Source organism: Coregonus clupeaformis, chromosome 7, assembly GCF_020615455.1.
Source record: "Coregonus clupeaformis isolate EN_2021a chromosome 7, ASM2061545v1, whole genome shotgun sequence".
Classification (NCBI taxonomy): domain Eukaryota; kingdom Metazoa; phylum Chordata; class Actinopteri; order Salmoniformes; family Salmonidae; genus Coregonus; species Coregonus clupeaformis.
This window is the reverse complement of record NC_059198.1, coordinates 61,537,192-61,559,317: the sequence shown is the minus strand read 5'-3', so window position 1 is coordinate 61,559,317 and position 22,126 is coordinate 61,537,192. Positions and strand designations below refer to the sequence as shown.

General features: G+C 47.3%; 1 pseudogene; it reads left to right on the top strand.

The window, feature by feature from the left end:
• The first annotated feature begins 546 nt into the window (after window positions 1–546).
• LOC121551842 lies at window positions 547–12,400 on the top strand (annotated as a pseudogene).
• The last annotated feature ends 9,726 nt before the right edge of the window (window positions 12,401–22,126 follow it).

The window sequence follows — 22,126 nt, the reverse complement described above, 5'->3', positions numbered from 1 at the left end:
CGTCACGAGTCGTTTCTTGTTTTGTATTGAGTTTAAACTTTAACTAATTAAAGTATGTTTGTTCATCACACTGCGCCTTGGTCTGTTCCATATGACGATCGTGACAATCCCACAATACACTGTGCCAAACAGGCTGCCTAAATATGGTTCCCAATCAGAGACAACAAGCAACAGCTGATTCTCGTTGCCTCTGATTGAGAACCACCCCGGGCCAACATAGATACACATGAACTAGAAACTGAAAGAAAGAACACAAAACATAGACTCTACACACCCTGGCTCAACAGAGTCAAAAGAGTCCCTAGAGACAGGGCGTGACAATTTAGTTATTTAATTGACATCTCACAGGATGTAATCTCTTGAGATGCACCATCTCATTTTAAAAGAGTGTCCAAATGAATTAAATGAAGATATTAGATATTTATTCAAACCATACAAGATACCTGCCATCTCTTCTCTTCTACATTTCATCAGGGTAACCAAACCAGAAACCACCACAGACAGACAGTCTACAGACTCAGTGTCCCCACACAGACCAACAGAACCATGAATAACCTGGACACCATCCGAGCCACCTGTCCTCACTCCCCAACCAAGGGGCATCCCATGTTCAAGCAGAGGAACACTCTCCAGTTCAAGAGCAAGCCCCCGAAGAGGGGGGGTCATTTGGGTGAGTCATTATTCATTTGATTTAGTTCTAAATAAACATATCTAAACATTAATACATGTATTTCACATTTTATCTCTGATTTATTTATATATATATATATATATATATATATATATATATATATATATATTTAACATATATACAGAATTTTAAATATTTTATTGTTTAAGGTCAGTGAAAGTGGTAAGGTAGAGAAGGAGACAGAGAGTAGGGGCTGAGGCAGGATTTGTCCAATCCCATGTCCCAATTCCCCATCAGCAGCCTCAGCCCCACCATCCTACACCACAACCCCAAGCTTTGTCCTGGCCTGAGCTGGTAGTTCTTCCAACCCCGGCCAGCTTGATCCTGAGCAGTAAAACTGTAATCCTGGGTGCAGGGCCAGCTCCAGCAGCTTCATCAAGCAGCTCAGTACAGCCCAGACCAACGCAGCACAGTCCTGACTGGGGAAAGAATGATAGCACAGGAACAAGGTGCCAAGAAGAAGAGGGATATCACAGCATTTCTCTCTCTCTCTCTCTCTCTCTCTCTCTCTCTCTCTCTCTCTCTCTCTCTCTCTCTCTCTCTCTCTCTCTCTCTCTCTCTCTCTCTCTCTCTCTCTCTCTCTCTCTTTCTCTCTCTCCCTCTCTCTCTCTTTCTCTCTCTCTCTTTCTTTCTTTCTCTCTGTTTTTTACTTTACCTTCTCCCCCTGTCTCTCTCTGTCTCTCATCATGTTCATGTTTGTTAGTGATGGCAAGACATCTCAGTTTAGGTGATGTCCTATAATGGAAATTAACATCCTCCCTGCTCTAACTCTGGGGGCCCAGGCAGCCTCTGTATAACTAGGAAACCAGGCCTGGTATTCATAGCTGACTTTGAAAAGGCCTTTGATAAAGTACGACTGGAGTTTATATATAAATGCCTGGAATTTTTACATTTTGGAGAATCTCTTATAAAATGGGTTAAAGTTATGTATAGTTACCCTAGGTGTAAAATAGTAAGTAATGGCTACATCTCAAAAAGTTTTAAACTGTCAAGAGGGGTAAAACAAGGTTGTCCACTATTGGCATATCTATTTATTATTGCCATCGAAATGTTAGTTGTTAAAATCAGATCCAACAATAATAATAACGGATTAGAAATCCAGGGCTTAAAAACAAAGGTGTCATTGTAAGCTGATGATTCATCTTTTCTTTTCAATCCACAATTAGAATCCCTCCACAGCCTCATAGAGGATCTAGATACCTTTTCTAACCTCTCTGGATTAAAACCAAATTATGATAAGTGTACTATATTACGTATTGGATCACAAAAAAATATAACTTTTACATTACTGTGTAGTTTACCAATAAAATGGTCTGACGAGGATGTGGACATACTCGGTATACATATCCCGAAAATAAAGAAATTATCTCACTCCAATACATTTTAATAGAAAGTTAGCAAAAATAGATCTTGCTACCATGGAGAGGAAAATACCTGTCTATTTGTGGGAAAATCATCCTGATAGTTCTTTAGTCACATCCCAGTTTACCTATTTGCCTATGGTTTTGCCTACACCTAGCGACCTGTTTTTTTAATTACATGAGCAAAAAATATTCAATTTTATTTGGAATGGCAAGCCATACAAAATTACAAGGGCCTATTTATATAATTAATATGAATTCGGAGGGCAGAAATAATTAAATATTAAAGCATTAGACCTCTCACTAAAAGCGTCAGTCATACAAAAGTTATACTTAAATCTGAACTGATTCTCTAGCAAATTAGTAAGAATGTCTCACGACATGTTCAAGAATGGCCTTTTTCCCTTTATTCAGATTACAACCTCTCACTTGTAGTAATTTGAAAATGAAATAATCTCCAAAATATAGCTATTTTTTAAACAAGTCATAGAAAGTTGGTTGCAATTTCAGTTTAATCCACCAGAAAAGACCGAACAAATAATACAACAAATATTGTGGTTGAACTCAAATATACTAATTGATAAAAAATTTAAATGTAAATCGATACATAAAAAAAAAAAAAGCATAATCTTTGTAAATGATATCATATATAGGACTGGTGGAGTTATGTCACACTTGCAGCTAACACAAATATATGGAAATGTCTGCTCTACCCAAAATCACAACCAACTAATTGCAGCATTACCGCAAAAATGGAAGAGGCAAGTGGAAGGGGGAAAAAGTAAGTAACTTGTCTGTCGGCCCTGCATTAAAGACCAAAATTGGTTAAAGAAAATTGTGATAAATAAAAACATATACCAGTTTCATTTAAGGACCAAAAAATTGACAGCTGTGCCATATAGATTGCAAAATAGTTGGGAAGAGATTTTCGATGTACCGATTCCATGGCACATGGTTTATGAATTGACACGCAAAACGACACCGGATTCTAAACTTAAATTATCATACAATATTCATGCTTCAATAGAATGTTACAGTTAGGGAAAAAAGTATTTGATCCCCTGCTGATTTTGTACGTTTGCCCACTGACAAAGAAATGATCAGTCTATAATTGTAATGGTAGGTTTATTTGAACAGTGAGAGACAGAATAACAACAAAAAAATTACAGAAAAACGCATGTAAAAAATGTTATAAATTGATTTGCATTTTAATGAGGTAAATAAGTATTTGACCCCCTCTCAATCAGTGCTCCTAATCTCAGCTTGTTACCTGTATAAAAGACACCTGTCCACAGAAGCAATCAATCAATCAGATTTCAAACTCTCCACCATGGCCAAGACCAAAGAGCTCTCCAAGGATGTCAGAGACAAGATTGTAGACCTACACAAGGCTGGAATGGGCTACAAGACCATCGCCAAGCAGCTTGGTGAGAAGGTGACAACAGTTTGTGTGATTATTCGCAAATGGAAGAAACACAAAATAACTGTCAATCTCCCTCGGCCTGGGGCTCCATGCAAGTTCTCACCTCGTGGAGTTGCAATGATCATGAGAATGGTGAGGAATCAGCCCAGAACTACACGGGAGGATCTTGTCAATGATCTCAAGGCAGCTGGGACCATAGTCACCAAGAAAACAATTGGTAACACACTACACCGTGAAGGACTGAAATCCTGCAGCGCCCGCAAGGTCCCCCTGCTCAAGAAAGCACATATACATGCCCATCTGAAGTTTGCCAATGAACATCTGAATGATTCAGAGGAGAACTGGGTGAAAGTGTTGTGGTCAGATGAGACCAAAATTGAGCTCTTTGGCAACAACTCAACTCGCCGTGTTTGGAGGAGGAGGAATGCTGCCTATGACCCCAAGAACACCATCCCCACCGTCAAACATGGAGGTGGAAACATTATGCTTTGGGGGTGTTTTTCTGCTAAGGGGACAGGACAACTTCACCGCATCAAAGGGACGATGGACGGGGCCATGTACCATCAAATCTTGTGTGAGCACCTCCTTTTCCCAGCCAGGGCATTTGCGAATAATCGCACCAACTGTTGTCACCTTCTCACCAAGCTGCTTGGCGATGGTCTTATAGCCCATTCCCGCCTTGTGTAGGGATACAATCTTGTCCCTGACATCCTTGGAGAGCTCTTTGGTCTTGGCCATGGTGGAGAGTTTGGAATGTGATTGATTGATTGCTTCTGTGGACAGGTGTCTTTTATACAGGTAACAAGCTGAGATTAAGAGCACTCCCTTTAAAAGTGTGCTCCTAATCTCAGCTCGTTACCTGTATAAAAGACACCTGGGAGCTGGAAATCTTTCTGATTGAGAGGGGGTCAAATACTTATTTCCCTCATTAAAATGCAAATCAATTTATAACATTTTTGACATGCGTGTTTCTGGATTTTTTTGTTGTTATTCTGTCTCTCACTGTTCAAATAAACCTACCATTAAAATTATAGACTGATAATTTCTTTGTCAGTGGGCAAACGTACAAAATCAGCAGGGGGTCAAATACTTTTTTCCCTCACTGTATAGGGGGATACAACATTCCCAGCTCTGCAGATTTTGCTGCGAGGAGGCAGAGTCATTAGATCATTTATTTAGGTACTGTCCATATGTAGCTCGTTTTTGGTCACAGGTCCAGGAATGGCTGAAGAATTGCAACATTTACCTGGAGCTAACTATGCAGATAGCAATACTGGGTGATTTGAAATGTCATAGTCAATCGATCAATAACATGATAATACTTTTAGCAAAAATGTTTATCTTTCATTTACAATCTGTAGAAGCTATAAGAATAGAAAGGTTCAGAACTTTTGTGAAGCATCACAGCACAGTTGAAAAATATATGGCAAATAGAAATCCAATATGGATGGTGTTAAGAGATATATGGGAGGGGTTGAATAGAGCTAAAGGGTGGGACTAATAACAACAAGATAACAAACGTAAAATATGCTGTGTCTGTAAAATGTATATAGGTTCAGAACTTTTGTGAAATAGCACAGTTAAAAATATATGGCAAATAGAAATCAAACTGGATGGTCTCAGAAATAGAGGAAGGCCAGGACTAAAACAAACAACATCTAGGTATTATAAAATAGATTGTGTCTGTAAAATGTATATAGTATGTATAAGCTGGAAGTAGAAGCCTAAGTGTTATTGTTTATTAGTTTACTCCAATTATGGGAGGGGTGGTAAGGTTTGTGGGAAATAATAAAGGAAAATATATTTAAAAAATATATGTATATATGAATGTGTATTTGTATGGGCTCCAAAATTACTGGCACCCCTGACAGGCAATGCACAAACAATACTTAAAAAAATATAAACAATATAATTATAGAGATAAACTCAAAATACCAACATGTGAGAAATACTGTTCTTTATTCATGTTTCAATGGAACTGTCACGACTTCCGCCGAGGCTGCCTCCCCTCCTTGTTCGGGCAGGCTTCGGCGTTCGTCGTCACCGGCTTACTAGCCACTGCCGCTCCATATATCATCATTCCATTTGTCTTGTCTTGTCAATTACACACACCTGGTTCTTATCCCCTCATTAGTCAGTGTATAAGTGTTCCCTCTGCCCCCCTTGTCCTTGTGGGTGATTGTTATTTGTGAGAGTAGTGTAGCTCGGTGGAGCTACTCACACTTTGTATTGCAGGGGTAGATATTTCCCCTGTGCCTGTATATTGTTGGAGTGTCCCGTACCATGTATTGCCAGGGTAGATTGTTTCCCTTGTGCCTGTTTTCGTGTGTCGCTATCCAGCGCAATTGTGTACGATGGAATAATCTCTGTATTCAGTGATTTACCCTCCTGCCCCTGACTCCTTCTATCACACTCATCACAGAATCACCCACCCGCAATGGAGTCAGCGGGAGAGGAGCGCATGCCTGGAGTCATGGCACGGGTCCAGGAGCATTCCACGATGCTGGCCAGCTTGGGGGAAGCAATGGATCGGGTTCTTCAGGTCGTCCAAAGCCTGCAGAGGAGAGGACCCGATCTGTCGAGACCAGCTGGCCAACCGGATCCAGCCACCTACACCCCAACACCCGGAGGGATCCAGATATCCCGACCACGGGCGTTCGACGGGACGGCAGCGCTCTGCCAAGGATTCCTCCTCCAACTGGTGCTCTACTTCTCCAGCATCAGGCCGGCCCCATCGGAGGTGTCCGTCCTCGTTTCCTGCCTCTCGGGGAAAGCCCTGGAGTGGGCCAACGCGGTTTGGAACGAAGGAGGAGCCGCTTTGGAGAACTATGGGGAGTTCACTCGCCTCTTTCGGGCGGTCTTCGATCACCCGCCCAAGGGTCGAGAGGCGGGTGAGCTGCTGGTCCACCTGAGGCAGGGGACGAAGACTACGCAGGACTTCGCGTTGGAGATTCGAACTCTGGCAGCGGTGTCTGGGTGGAACGAGCAGGCCCTGATCGACCATTTCCGGTGCAATCTGCGGGAGGACGTCCGATGGGAGCTAGCCTGCCGGGACACCATGTTGTCTTTCACGCAACTGGTGGACATGGCCATCCGTTTGGACAACCTGCTGGCATCCAGAGGACGTCCTGGTAGGGGTCTGCCCGTTTCCACCCCGGATGACTCGGATCCCGAGCTGATGGAGCTGGGTGGAGCCGCTGTCCAAGAGAGCAGAGGGCGACAGCGACAGTGCCACTCTGGTGGCACGAAGGGACAGCACACCACACGTAGTCGTCAATGCTCTTTTTGGTCTGGAGGCGGCAGGCAGGGCACTCTCACATCACCCCAGGTATCGAACACCCACACTCGTTCAGAGCCCTCTGCTGCACACTGTACCCTACCTATCTACTTTCCCGATCACATGGTAGTTCCCCAGTGTAAGGCACTAGTCGATTCAGGCGCAGCTGGGAACTTTATGGACAGGGCATTCTCACGCCATCAAGGCATTTCATTGGTTCCCCTATCCATTCCATTCCCATCAGAGCACTTGATAGTCGACCATTAGGGTCCAGGTTTGTTAAGGAAGTTACTGTACCAGTCACCATGATCACCCAGGAGACTCATTGTGAGCAGGTTACTTTTTCTATTATTGAGTCTCCTTCTTTCCCTGTGGTATTAGGTATCCCTTGGCTAGCACTCCACAACCCCACCTTCTCATGGCCGCAGAGGGTTCTCACGGGGTGGTCGCAAGAGTGTCAGGGTAGGTGTCTAGGTGTTTCCGTTGGTGCAACCACAGTGGAAAGTCCAGATGGTACCTCCACCGTGCACATTCCCCCCGAATACCATGATCTGACGCACGCGTTTTCTAAGACGCAGGCGACAAAATTACCACCTCATCGGGCGGGGGATTACGCGATAAACCTTCGGGTAGACGCTGTACCTCCCAGGAGTCATGTGTACCCCCTGTCGTAGGCTGAAACGGAGGCTATGGAAACATATGTCACCGAGTCCCTGGGCCAGGGGTATATACGTCCCTCCACTTCAGCCGCCTCATCGAGTTTCTTCTTTGTGAAGAAGAAAGACGGCGGTCTGCGCCCGTGCATTGATTATCGATCACTGAACAAGGAGACGATAAGATTTAGTTATCCTCTCCCCCTCATTCCTACACCAAATTAGATCTCAGGAGTGCATACAACCTGGTGCGTGTTCGGGAGGGGGATGAGTGGAAGACAGCATTCAGCACAACCACGGTCATTATGAATACCTGGTGATGCCCTACGGTTTGATGACTGCTCCATCCGTCTTCCAGTCCTTTGTGAACGAGGTGTTTCGGGACATGCTTGGTCGCGGTGTGGTGGTATACATCGATGACATCCTGCTGTATTCCGCTACACGCGCCGAGCATGTGTCCCTGGTTCGCAAAGTGCTGGCCCGACTGTTGGAAAATGACCTTTATGCCAAGGCAGAGAAGTGTATGTTTTTCCAGCAGTCCGTCTCCTTCTTCGGATACCGCATTACCACCTCAGGTGTGGAGATGGAGGGAGATCGCATTTCAGCCATGCGTAATTGGCCGACTCCAACCACGGTTAAGGAGGTGCAGTGCTTCCTTGGCTTCGCCAACTACTATCGGAGGTTTATCCGGGGATTTGGCAAGGTCACAGCTCCCATTACATCCCTGTGGACCGTCCCGGGGTACGAAGAACGTGAAGGCAGACACACTGTCCCGGCTGTATGACACAGAGGAGAGGCCCAGAGACAACACCCCCATACTGCCTCCTGCATTGTGGCGCCGGTAGTATGGGCGATGGACGCGGATATAGAGGAGGCATTACGCACAGATCCATCTCCACCTCAGTGTCCAGCTGGGCTGCGGTACGTGCCTGCTCTTATCCGTGACCGTCTGATTTACTGGGCACACACGTCACCCTCCTCTGGTCACCCAGGTATCGGTCGTACAGTGCGCTGCCTGACCGGAAAGTACTGGTGGCCTACCTTGGTTAAGGACGTGAGGGTGTACGTCTCCTCCTGCTTGGTGTGCGCCCAGAGGAACCTAGGCGCCTCCCAGCGGGTAAGTTACAACCTTTACCAGTTCCACAACGACCATGGTCTCACCTAAGTGTTGATTTTTTGACTGATCTTCCCCTCTCCCAAGGTAACACCACCATCCTGGTCGTTGTGGACCGCTTTTCCAAGTCATGCCGCCTCCTTCCTTTGCCCGGTCTCCCCACGGCCCTGCAAACTGCGGAGGCCCTGTTTACTCACGTCTTCCGGCACTACGGGGTACCAGAGGAAATAGTGTCCGACCGAGGTCCCCAGTTCAAGTCCAAGGTCTGGAAGGCGTTCATGGAACGTCTGGGGTCTCGGTCAGCCTGACCTCTGGGTTCCACCCCGAGTCAAATGGGCAGGTGGCACGGGTAAATCAGGATGTGGGTAGGTTCCTGCGGTCCTACTGCCAGGACCGGCCGGGGGAGTGGTCGGTGTTCTTGCCATGGGCAGAATATGCCCAGAACTCTCTCCGCCACTCCTCTACTAACCTAACGCCATTCCAATGTGTTTTAGGTTACCAACCGGTTCTGGCACTGTGGCACCAGAGCCAGTCCGAGGCTCCTGCAGTGGATGACTGGTTTCGGCATGCGGAGGAGACGTGGGACGCTGCCCACGTTCACCTCCAGCGCGCCGTGCGTCATCAGAAGGCCAACGCTGACCGCCACTGCAGTGAGGCCCCGGTCTTCGTACCGGAGGATCGGGTCTGGCTCTCGACCCGGAATCTGAGCCCGTGATTTGTGGGGCCGTTCAAAGTCCTGAGGAGAATCAACGAGGTCACTTATAGGTTATTACTTCCCCCTGATTACAGTATTAACCCCTCGTTTCATGTGTCTCTCCTCAGGCCGGTGGTGGTTGGTCCACTCCAGGAGTCTGAGGTGCAGGAGGTTCCTCCACCTCCTCTGGACATCGAGGGGGCCCTGGAGGACTCTGTCTGTTCCATCCTGGATTTGAGGCGTCGGGTGGGGGGCCTTCAGTACCTCGTGGAGTGCGAGGGGTACGGTCCGGAGGAACGGTGCTGTGTCCCGGTGAGGGATATCCTTGATCCCTCCCTGTTACAGGATTTCCACCGTCGCCATCCGGCTCGCCCTGCTCCGCGTCCTCCTGGCCGTCCCCAAGGCCGGGGTCGGCGCGCTGCTGGAGCTGTGCGTCAAGGGGGGTGGGGGGGTAGTGTCATGACTTCCACCGAGGCTGCCTCACCTCCTTGTACGGGCAGGCTTCGGCATTCGTCATCACCGGCTTACTAGCCACTGCCGCTCCATATATCATCATTATTTTTGTCTTGTCTTGTCAATTACACACACCTGGCTCTTATCCCCTCATTAGTCCATGTATAAGTGTTCCCTCTGCCCCCCTTGTCCTTGTGGGTGATTGTTATTTGTGAGAGTAGTGTAGCTCGGTGGAGCTACTCGCACTTTGTATTGCCGTGATAGATATTTCCCCTGTGCCTGTATATTGTTGGAGTGTCCCGTACCGTGTATTGCCAGGGTAGATAGTTTCCCCTGTGCCTGTTTTCGTGTGTCGCTATCGAGCGCAATTGTGTATGACGGAATAAACTCTGTATTCGGTGATTTACCCTCCTGCGCCTGACTCCTTCTATCACACTCATCACAGGAACCAATCAAAATCATACAATTATTTAATACAAAATAAATGTCACCAAAATCAAGGTTTCATAATTATTGGCACCCCTCATTTAGTATTTAGTGCAACCACCTCTGGCAAGGATAACAGCATGGAGTCTTTTCCTGTAATGTTTGTCAAGGTTAAGGAACACATTTGGATGGATTTTGGACCATTCCTCTATGCAGATACTTTCAAGATCCTTCACATTCTTGGGTTTGCGCTTATCAACTGCCCTCTTCAACTCAGCCCATAGATTTTTGATTGGATTGAGGTCCGGCAACTGAGATGGCCATGGCAGAACATTGATTTTGTTGTCACAGAACCATTTCTGTGTGGATCTTGAGGTATGTTTTGAGTCATTGTCTTGTTGGAAAGTCGATCTACGGCCAAGTCCCAGCCTTCTGGCAGAGGCAACCAGATTGTCAGCCAAAATTGCCTGATACTTGGTGGAATTCATTATGCCATCAATCTTAACCAGTGCCCCTGGACCAGCCCCAAAACATCACTGACCCACCACCATATTTCACCGTGGGTATGATGTGCCTCTCCTTGTATGCATCTCTGTTTCGAAGCCAAACATGCCGATGCTGAATCTGACCAAAACGTTCAATTTTGGTCACATCTGACCAGAGCACCTTCTTCCAGTCATAATTTAAACTCCAAGCGCTTGCATCTGTGTCTTGGGGTCAGAAAGGGCTTTCTTCTGGCAACCCTTCCAAAGAGCCTGTGGTTGTGGAGGTGGCGTCTGATGGTGCTTTTTGAAACCTGATGACCCCAAGATGCCACCAAGGCCTGCAATTCTTTCACAGTGATTCTTGGGGATTTTGTTGCTTCTCTCACCATCCTCCTACCTATCCTGGGGGGCAATATGCATTTGCAGTCAGCAGTGTTACCTCTAGACCTGACTCCAGCACTATTCTAGTCAGCAGTGTTACCACTAGACCTGACTCCAGCACTATTCTAGTCAGCAGTGTTACCACTACACCTGACTCCAGCACTATTCTAGTCAGCAGTGTTACCTCTAGACCTGACTCCAGCACTATTCTATTCAGCAGTGTTACCTCTAGACCTGACTCCAGCACTATTCTAGCTGTCCTAATAATGTTCCATAATAACAAAGTCATGTTGATTGTTTTCCTCAGGTTTGGAGATTATATTCCTGGGATGGATTTTCTTGGTACTGGTAAGATCACTGTTGGCAGACACATTCTAAACTATTACAGCTTACTGTCTTTAAGAACAATACAAGAAGGGACTGTAATGATGTCGTGTCATAGTATCGTGGGGACCAGGTTAGAGTTACTAGATAAGTGGTTTGGGGCCACAGAGTCTACATTCCTTATGTCAAAGGAGATTAATGATGTTTATGATAGCATGATGGATGGACAGGATATACTGACTTGGGGCAAAGGGTACTAACATCAGAGAAAGGGAGTGCCCATGGAGGGTTACCAGATGTAGGTTAAGGAAGTGATAACCAAGGGTATATAAGGGAGAGTGAATCTTTGTTAGAGTCAGTTGGAAACAGCAAAAGGCAAAGCTTTGTCCTTGTTGTATCTAACCCGGTACTGACTAATAAAACATTTGCATTAACTTTCTACAAAGTGTCTAAGTATATTATTACATCCTTTATTACTTGATAACCGAGAAACTCATCATAACAGGGACTCACACGAGATTCAACTTGTTTCCAACGTGGTCCCCAATGGAATACACGTTGAAATCCTAACTGAATCCCAACTGAATCCTAACTGAATCCTATCTGAATCTTAACAGAATGCTAACTGAATCTTAACTGAATCCTAACTGAATGCTAACTGAATCCTAACTGAATCTTAACTGAATCCTAACTGAATCGTAAATGAATCCTAACTGAATCCTAACTGAATATTAATTGAATCCTATCAGAATCCTGACTGAACACTGCTCTGTTGCACTATATATTTTCACTCCAATCAGTGAGTTAAACTATAGTGAAACTGAGAGATTATTCACTTCGGTTCCCAAGCTATTGTGCATTATTTAAATATTCTGTATGTTTCCTTTCATAGATATCACAGTGATTTAATAAAATAACAATTCTGGCTGACTGACATTGAAAAACAAGACTTAAGGCTGGATTCATTCTGTATCACCAAAGTTTCATGGTAGATCCCCGTTGCAGCGTTCGCATAGGCTGCATTAACGGTAACTGCTGCATACTGATTTCAGATCTGCCCTTAGGAGGCTTACAGTCACCTGGAGCTGCATGAGCTGGCGCAGTACGGAATCATCTGAGTACTACAACACCCACAATCCTCTCTGTCTGTCGTCAGCTACAATTAAAGAGGGAGTCTCTGTAGCAACTGGATCAATTACAGCAGAATTTGGACTGATCAGAGTCAGACAACAACAACAACAATATATTTTGGGAGCTGCCTGACTGTTTGTTTGTATTGTTGTGGTCTGGTCTCCTGAATCCAAAGTGGAAACGTACCATCTCTGATGTCATGGAGGTTGTTGTGGTCTCCTGAATCCAAAGTGGACACGTACCATCTCTGATGTCATGGAGGACATGTTTGTTGTCTCATTTTACATTACTCTCTCTGACAACTACAGTGTAGTGCTCCACTAACACACTAGCCACTACATTGTAGTGTTTCACTAACACACTAGCCACTACATTGTAGCATTCCACTAACACACTAGCCAGTATATTGTAGTGTTCCACTAACACACTAGCCACTACATTGTAGTGTTCCACAAACACACTAGCCAATACATTGTTCTGTTTAACTAACACACTAGCCAATACATTGTAGTGTTCCACTAACACACTAGCCAGTACATTGTAGTGTTCCACTAACACACTAGCCAGTCTACTTCCCTCTCCCTTTAGTGTATATTGAAGTCTCCCACACATACTTCCTCCTGTGGGATTTCTTTCTATCTGACATCTAACAGTTCTTTCTGATTTCTGCCATGTTAAGTTAAACTATTGACAGTTATTCACTCAGGGATTATAGTGCTTTTACCAACTACCAGTACCTGCTGTAGAAATGTCTGATCCTTCTTTTCCCAACTATCAGTACCTGCTGGGTTCGTGTTGTGTACTGCAATAAAAGAATGTACGCATATCACGCTGCGCCTTGGTCCGCTTCATCTAACGACGATCATGACAGCTGTATAAATGTCAACTACCAGTACCTGCTGCTACTCTGTTAATTATTTATGCATAGTCACTTTAACTCTACCCACATGTACATATTACCTCAACTACCTCAACTAGCCGGTGCCCCCGCACATTGACTCTGCAACGGTACCCCCCTGTATATATAGCCTCCCTACTGTCACTTTATTTTACTTCTGCTCTTTTTTTTCTCAACACTTTTTTTGTTGTTGTTTTATTTTTACTTTTTTTGTTAAAAATAAATGCACTGTTGGTTAAGGGCTGTAAGTAAGCATTTCACTGTAATGTCTGCCCCTGTTGTATTCGGCGCATGTGACCAATACAATTTGATTTGATTTGATTTGATATAAATGTCTGATCCTTCTTTTCCCAACTAACAGTACCTGCTGTATAAATGTATGTTCCTTCTTTACCCAACTATCCGTACCTGCTGTATAAATGTCTGATCCTTCTTTTCCCAACTAACAGTACCTGCTGTATAAATGTCCGTTCCTTCTTTACCCAACTATCCGTACCTGCTGTATAAATGTCTGATCCTTCTTTTCCCAACTACCAGTACCCGCTGGATAAATGTCTGATCGTTCTTTTCCCAACTAACAGTACCTGATGTATAAATGTCTGTTCCTTCTTTACCCAACTATCCGTACCTGCTGTATAAATGTCTGATCCTTCTTTTCCCAACTACCAGTACCTGCTGTATAAATGTCTGTTCCTTCTTTACTCAACTACCAGTACCTGCTGTATAAATGTCTGATCCTACTTTTCCCAACTACCAGTACCCGCTGGATAAATGTCTGATCCTTCTTTTCCCAACTACCAGTAACCGCTGTATAAATGTCTGATCCTTCTTTTCCCAACTACCAGTACCTGCTGTATAAATGTCTGATCCTTCATTTCCCAACTATCAGTACCTGCTGTATAAATGTTTGATCCATCTTTTTCCAACTATCAGTACCTGCTGTATATACAACTGATATTTATTTTCCCAACTACCAGTACCTGCTGTATAAATGTCTGATCCTTCTTTTCCCAACTACCGGTACCTGCTGTATAAATGTCTGATCCTTCTTTTCCCAACTATCAGCACCTGCTGTATAAATGTCTGATCCTTCTTTTCCCAAGTATCAGTACCTGCTGTATAAATGTTTCATCCTTCTTTTCCCAACTATCAGTACCTGCTGTATAAACGACTGATATTTATTTCCCCAACTACCAGTACCTGCTGTATACATGTCTGATCCTTCTTTTCCCAACTACCAGTACCCACTGGATAAATGTCTGATCCTTCTTTTCCCAACTACCAGTACCCGCTGTATAAATGTCTGATCCTTCTTTTCCCAACTACCAGTACCTGCTGTATAAATGTCTGATCCTTCTTTTCCCAACTATCAGTACCTGCTGTATAAATGTTTGATCCTTCTTTTCCCAACCATGAGTACCTGCTGTATAAACAACCAATATTTATTTTCCCAACTACCAGTACCTGCTGTATAAATGTCTGATCCTACTTTTACCAACTACCAGTACCTGCTGTATAAATGTCTGATCCCTCTTTTCCCAACTACCAGTACCCGCTGGATAAATGTCTGATCCTTCTTTTCCCAACTACCAGTAACCGCTGTATAAATGTCTGATCCTTCTTTTCCCAACTATCAGTGCCTCGTGTATAAATGTCTGATCCTTCTTTTCCCAACTACCGGTACCTGCTGTATAAATGTCTGATCCTTCTTTTCCCAACTATCAGTACCTGCTGTTGTCACACCCTGGCTCTGGGAACTCTTATATGTTGAGCCAGGGTGTGGATTGTCTAGGTGTTATTTTCTATGTTTTGTTCTAGTTCGTGTATTTCTATGTTGGCCAGGGTGGTTCCCAATCAGAGGCAGCTGTAGCTTGTTGTCTCTGATTGGGGACCATACTTAGGCAGCCTGTTTGGCACTGTTTATTGTGGGATCTTGTTCCGGAAGGTTTGTGTTCAACCCAGGACTTCAAGTATCGTTTGTTTTGTTGTTTTGGTTCGTGTTGTGTACTGCAATAAAAGAATGTACGCATATCACGCTGCGCCTTGGTCCGCTTCATCTAACGACGATCGTGACAGCTGTATAAATGTCTGATCCTTCTTTTCCCAACTATCAGTACCTGGTGTATAAATGTCTGATCCATCTTTTCCCAACTATCAGGACCTGCTGTATAAATGTTTGACCCTTCTTTTTCCAACTATCAGTACCTGCTGTATAAACGACTGATATTTTTTTTCCCCAACTACCGGTCCCTGCTGTATAAATGTCTGTTCCTTCTTTTCCCAACTACCAGTACCTGCTGTATAAATGTCTAATCCTACTTTTACCAAATACCAGTACCTGCTGTATAAATGTCTGATCCTTCTTTTCCCAACTACCAGTACCCACTGGTTAAATGTCTGATCCTTCTTTTCCCAACTACCAGTACCCGCTGTATAAATGTCTGATCCTTCTTTTCCCAACTATCAGTACCTGCTGTATAAATTTTTGATCCTTCTTTTTCCAACTATCAGTACCTGCTGTATATACGACTGATATTTATTTTCCCAACTACCAGTACCTGCTGTATAAATGTCTGATCCTTCTTTTCCCAACTATCAGTACCTGGTGTATAAATGTCGGATCCTTCTTTTCCCAACTACCGGTACCTGCTGTATAAATGTCTGATCCTTCTTTTCCCAACTATCAGTACCTGCTGTTGTCACACCCTGGCTCTGGGAACTCTTATATGTTGAGCCAGGGTGTGGATTGTCTATGTGTTATTTTCTATGTTTTGTTCTAGTTCGTGTATTTCTATGTTGGCTTGGTTCCCAACTCCAGAGCCAGCTGTAGCTTGTTGTCTCTGATTGGGGACCATACTTAGGCAGCCTGTTTGGCACTGTTTATTGTGGGATCTTGTTCCCGAAGGTTTGTGTTCAACCCAGGACTTCAAGTATCGCTTTGTTTTGTTGTTTTGGTTCGTGTTGTGTACTGCAATAAAAGAATGTACGCATATCACGCTGCGCCTTGGTCTGCTTCATCTAACTACCGATCGTGACAGCTGTATAAATGTCTGATCCTTCTTTTCCCAACTATCAGTACCTGGTGTATAAATGTCTGATCCATCTTTTCCCAACTATCAGGACCTGCTGTATAAATGTTTGACCCTTCTTTTTCCAACTATCAGTACCTGCTGTATAAACGACTGATATTTTTTTTTCCCAACTACCAGTACCTGCTATATAAATGTCTGATCCTTCTTTTCCCAACTACCAGTACCTGCTGTATAAATGTCTAATCCTACTTTTACCAAATACCAGTACCTGCTGTATAAATGTCTGATCCTTCTTTTCCCAACTACCAGTACCCACTGGTTAAATGTCTGATCCTTCTTTTCTGTCATGAGCACTCTCTCTCCCTGGTAGCAACATTTATTGCATTCAATTATCTTCCACTCTGCTCACCTCCCTCTCTCTACTCAGCCTAACTAGCTCCACCTGCCCTGCTCTGCTCTTGTTACCTGGCCAGCTGCACTGCATTTCCCACTCACCATCCTCACCTTGCCTCACTCTGTTCTAATTACTCTGCCAGCTGAACTGCATTTCCCCACTACCTCTCCCAGTATATCAAGCCCTGTTTTTCAGCCAAGCCCTGTCAGATCGTCTTCAAACCCGGACCAGTAACCTGCCTGTCTGCGCTCTGACTCCTGTTTGTGATACCGATCCTTTCTTGACTGCCTCCTTATTCTACTGCCCCGTCTATCCCAACCTGCCTTCTGGACCTCGACTACTCTCCGATCTTCAGCCCCTCCGGTAACTCGTTTCTGCCTTCTGTCTCTCACCACGATATTTGCCCAGCCCTGATCTGTACTTCTGCCTGCCATTCATATTGCTGTTGTGTGTGTGTTCTCCCAGGTCTCCGACCACCAGATGAGCGTGCCCAGACGTTTCACCACCCTCAGCCCGATACGCCGCTCCATCACTGGGGAACACACACACTAAGCACTTGGACTGGACACCCCCGGACATTTGGTGACCCCCGAGCACAGGTACCCACAGGAGGACCCTGAAAACCCCCTGACACCCCTGGGACTCCTCTTCCCGCCTGAAACCTTCAATAAAGAACTCTGAATTTGAACTTGCGCTCTTGGGTCCTCTTCTGTTCGTGACAGAACGATCTGACCATCATGGACCCAGCGCACTCCTGACCACGATGGAAGAAGAGCCAGAGAGGACTGCCCTACAGCGACTGGAACGCTCTGAGGGGAGACATAAATCGGATGGCTGGCGACATCGCTTCCCTTCTCCAGCTATTCAACCAGCAGCAACAACAGTTCCAACTGCAGCAACAACAGCTAGCCCAAGCCCTGCAACTACTCTCAAACCCGGCTACTCCACCTGCACCCCCCTGGTCCTTTTGTTCCTGTACCACCGATACTCCTTCATCCCTCCGCTGGAGGTCCCAATGCTGCAGGCCCGGCAGTGCTGCCACCAGATCCCCACGCTCCTGAACCAAAGATTGGGAACCCGGAACGCTTTTGATGGCAACCAGAAGCAAGTAAGACCATTCTTGAGCAGCTGCCGAATCCAGTTTGCACTACAGCCCAGGACTTTCTCAACAGAGGGAGCCAAGGTGGGGTATGTCATCACACATCTCACCGGTCGAGCTCGGTTGTGGGGAACAAGCGAATTCGACCGGCAAACCCCAGCCTGTGCCTCCTTCAGTGCCTTTGAGGAGGAGATGTTAAAGGTCTTTGACCTAGGCTCGCTAACAGCCGAAGTGCCACAAGCTCTGCTCACCATCCGTCAGGGCAATCGGACAGTGGCAGACTTCTCCATTGACTTTCGTACCCTGGCCAGTCAGAGCTCGTTTAACCCAGAGGCACTGGTGCAAGCCTTCCTCCATAGCCTGGCGGACTATATCAAAGACGAGCTTGTTTCCCATGACCCGCCCTCAACGCTTGATGCCGCCATTGACCTTGCCGTTCGCATTGACCGCCGGATACAGACCCGGGAGGAGGGAGAAGGGCCGTCTCAGTCAACCTGCCATCCGTACTCGGGTCGATACCGCTTCTGTCCAGCTCCTGCCTGTCAAGTCCCATAGCCAACTCAATCAGCCTGAGCCCATGGAGATTGGCCGTGCCTCTCTGACTCCCGAGGAGCGTCGGCGCCGTCTAAGCTCCAACCTTTGCCTCTACTGTGGTGGCGAGAATCACCGTGTCGCTACTTGTCCGGCAAAAGCCGCAGCTCACCAGGTGTAGGGGAGATCCGGGTGAGCTCAACAAGCCTTCAGTCTCCTCCATCCGAAAGACCCTGCTTCATCTCCGCCTTCAGCTTTCTGACAAGACTCATACATTGGCCGCCCTTGTGGATTCCGGAGCCGAAGCAAACATCATGGACCCTGAGCTTGCACAGCAACTGGGCGTGAACCATCATCAACTGACACAACCCATTCCTGCACGAGCCCTGGATGGGCATCATCTTGGCACTGTCACTCATATCTCCGCCCCTGTGACAATCCTGCTGTCAGGAAACCACCAGGAGTCCATCCAGTTTCACCTCCTACACTCACCTGGCCAACCACTCATTCTTGGATACCCGTGGCTCCGTCAGCACAACCCCCACATCGACTGGGAGACAGGAACAGTCCGTGAGTGGGGAAGGAGTTGTCACCAGACCTGTTTAGGGGGGCCACCCTGCCCGTTCACCGGGAAGGATCTAGCGCTACCTCCGACATATCCAATGTTCCGGCCTGTTACCACAGCCTGAAAGAGGTGTTCAACAAATCCAAGGCGACATCTCTACCCCCACACAGACCCTATGACTGCGCGATTGATCTCCTGCCTGGCACAGCACCTCCCAAGGGTCGTCTGTATTCACTGTCAGCCCCGGAAAGAAAGGCCATGGAGGACTACATTAATGACTCTCTTGCCTCCGGGATAATTAGACCGTCGTCTTCCCCGCAGGAGCGGGATTCTTCTTTGTCGGCAAGAAGGACGGTTCTCTTCGTCCATGCATAGATTACCGGGGTCTGAAACGACATCACGGTTAAGAATCGCTACCCACTGCCCTTACTTTCGTCTGCCTTCGAACTGCTGCAGGGAGCCACTGTATTCACTAAGCTGGACCTTCGCAATGCCTACCATCTGGTGCGGATGAGGGAGGGAGACGAATGGAAGACAGCGTTCAACACACCAACCGGCCACTATGAATATCTCGTCATGCCCTTCGGCCTCACCAATGCCCCAGCAGTTTTTCAAGCCCTAGTGAATGATATCCTCAGGGACATGCTAAATACGTTCGTATTTGTGTACCTTGACGATATTTTAATATTCTCAAAGACTCTGTCAGAACACACGCACCACGTCCGGTTGGTCCTGCGCCGCCTGCTGGAGAACTCTCTTTTCGTGAAGGCAGAGAAGTGCAGTTCCATGCCAAGACCGTTTCATTCCTGGGGTATGTGGTGACCGAGGGCAGCATTCAGATGGATCTCACGAAGGTGTCGGCTGTCACTTCCTGGCCAGTTCCTGAGTCTCGGAAGAAGTTGCAACAGTTCCTGGGCTTTGCCAACTTTTATAGGAGATTCATCAGAAACTATAGCACAGTGGCTGCACCCCTCACGGCGCTAACCAGCACTAAACAACCGTACCAATGGACATCAGCTGCTGATAAGGCCTTCAATATCCTCAAGACATGTTTCACTTCTGCTCCCATCCTCCAGATGCCAGATGCAGCAAGGCAGTTTGTGGTGGAGGTAGATGCTTCGGACGTGGGAGTGGGTGCAGTGCTTTCTCAAAGAGCAGCTGAGGATGGCAAGATGCACCCCTGTGCCTTCTACTCCCGTCGGCTAACCCCTGCCGAATGCAACTACGACATTGGGAACCGCGAGCTGTTGGCTGTCAAGCTCGCCCTTGAAGAATGGCGGCACTGGTTAGAGGGGTCAAAGGAACCATTCGTAGTGTGGACAGACCACAAGAACCTGGAGTATATCCAAACAGCCAGGAGGCTGAACTCCCGTCAACAGCGGTGGTCTCTGTTCTTTACGCGCTTCAATTTCACGCTCTCTACCGCCCGGGATCTCGCAACATCAAACCTGATGCTCTTTCCCGGATGTTTCAGAAGGACGAGACCACCGCCATGACAGCTCCTATTCTTCCCAGCCACTTGGTCGTAGCGGCCCTCACCTGGGAGATCGAGAAGCAGGTCATGGAGGCTCTTCGGGACCAGCCAGGTCCAAGCACCAGCGCCCCCAACCGTCTGTTTGTTCCAGCAAATCTCAGGTCACCTGTGATTCAGTGGGGGCACGAATCCCGTCTGGCCTGTCATCCCGGCATCACTCGCACTCTTCATCTGGTCCGCCAGCGGTTCTGGTGGCGGGGGATGAGACGGGATGTCCGAGAATTCATCCGAGCTTGTCCCACTTGTAACCGAAACAAGACTCCCAACCAGCCTCCTGCTGGGTTGCTGCAACCCCTACTCATACCCAAGAGGCCCTGGTCCCACGTTTCACTGGACTTTGTTACGGGCCTTCCGCCCTCTGACGGACACACAGTCATCCTTACCATTGTTGACCGCTTTAGTAAGATGACCCACTTCGTGCCCCTTCCCAAACTACCCTCTGCTAAAGAGACCTCCCAGGTGGTCCTGGAACATGTGTTTCGTATCCATGGCCTACCCCAGGATATAGTGTCAGACCGGGGCCCGCAATTCTCAGCAACCTTTTGGAAGGAGTTCTGTCATCTCCTTGGGGCCACCGCCAGCCTATCGTCTGGATTCCACCCGCAGTCAAACGGCCAGACTGAACGCATGAACCAGGAGCTGGAGAAGGCACTGAGGTGTGTGGCTTCCCAAAATCCCCGGGCCTGGGCTCAACACCTGCTCTGGGTGGAATATGCCCATAATTCACTCACCAGTTCCTCCACCGGGCTCTCCCCCTTTCAGTGTGTCTACGGGTATCAACCTCCACTGTTTGCCAGCCAGGAGGCGGATGCCACCTGTCCGTCTGCTCTTGCGTATGCCCGCCGGCTGCCGCCCGCACTTGGGCCCAGGCTCGCACTGTGCTCCTGAAGTCTGGAACCAGCTACGCCGTCGGTGCCAACCGACGGAGGACCCCAGCACCTACTTACCGGGTTGGTCAGAAGGTCTGGCTGTCTGCCCGGGATCTGCCGCTGCGGGTTGTATCACGAAAGCTGGCCCTCGCTTCATTGGTCCTTTTCCTGTGCAGAAAGTCATCAGCCCAACGGGCGGTCCGACTTCAGTTGCCCGCTTCCATGCGGGTCCACCCCACCTTCCACGTCTCCAAGGTCAAGCCGGTCCATGAAAGTCCCCTGGTCCCTGCAGCTCCGGCGCCACCTCCTCCGCGCCTCGTAGATGGCGGTCCTGTCTTCACCGTCCCGGCGGCTGCTCCGCCCTAGGCGAAGGGGTAGGGGTCTCCAGTACCTCGTTGATTGGGAGGGATATGGTCCAGAGGAGAGGACCTGGATCCCGGCCAGGAGGATAGTGGACCGGACCCTTATCACTGACTTCCACCGACTACATCCTGATCAGCCTGCAATCCGTAGGGGCCGTCAAGAGGGGTTCCTAGCCGTCCGGCCCACCTGCTCCTGTCTCAGTGCCTGTCCTGTCTCCCGGACCGTGACCCTCCAGCTCCTTCTGAGGATGAGGAGATTCACTCGGACCGCTCGGAGGAGTTCTGACCCGCCGCCTGCTCCCCTCCACCCTCCCGGCATGATGTTGTTCTTGGGACTTCTGGGGCCGTCCCTTGGAGGGGGGTCCTGTCATGAGCACTCTCTCTCCCTGGTAGCAACATTTATTGCATTCAATTATCTTCCACTCTGCT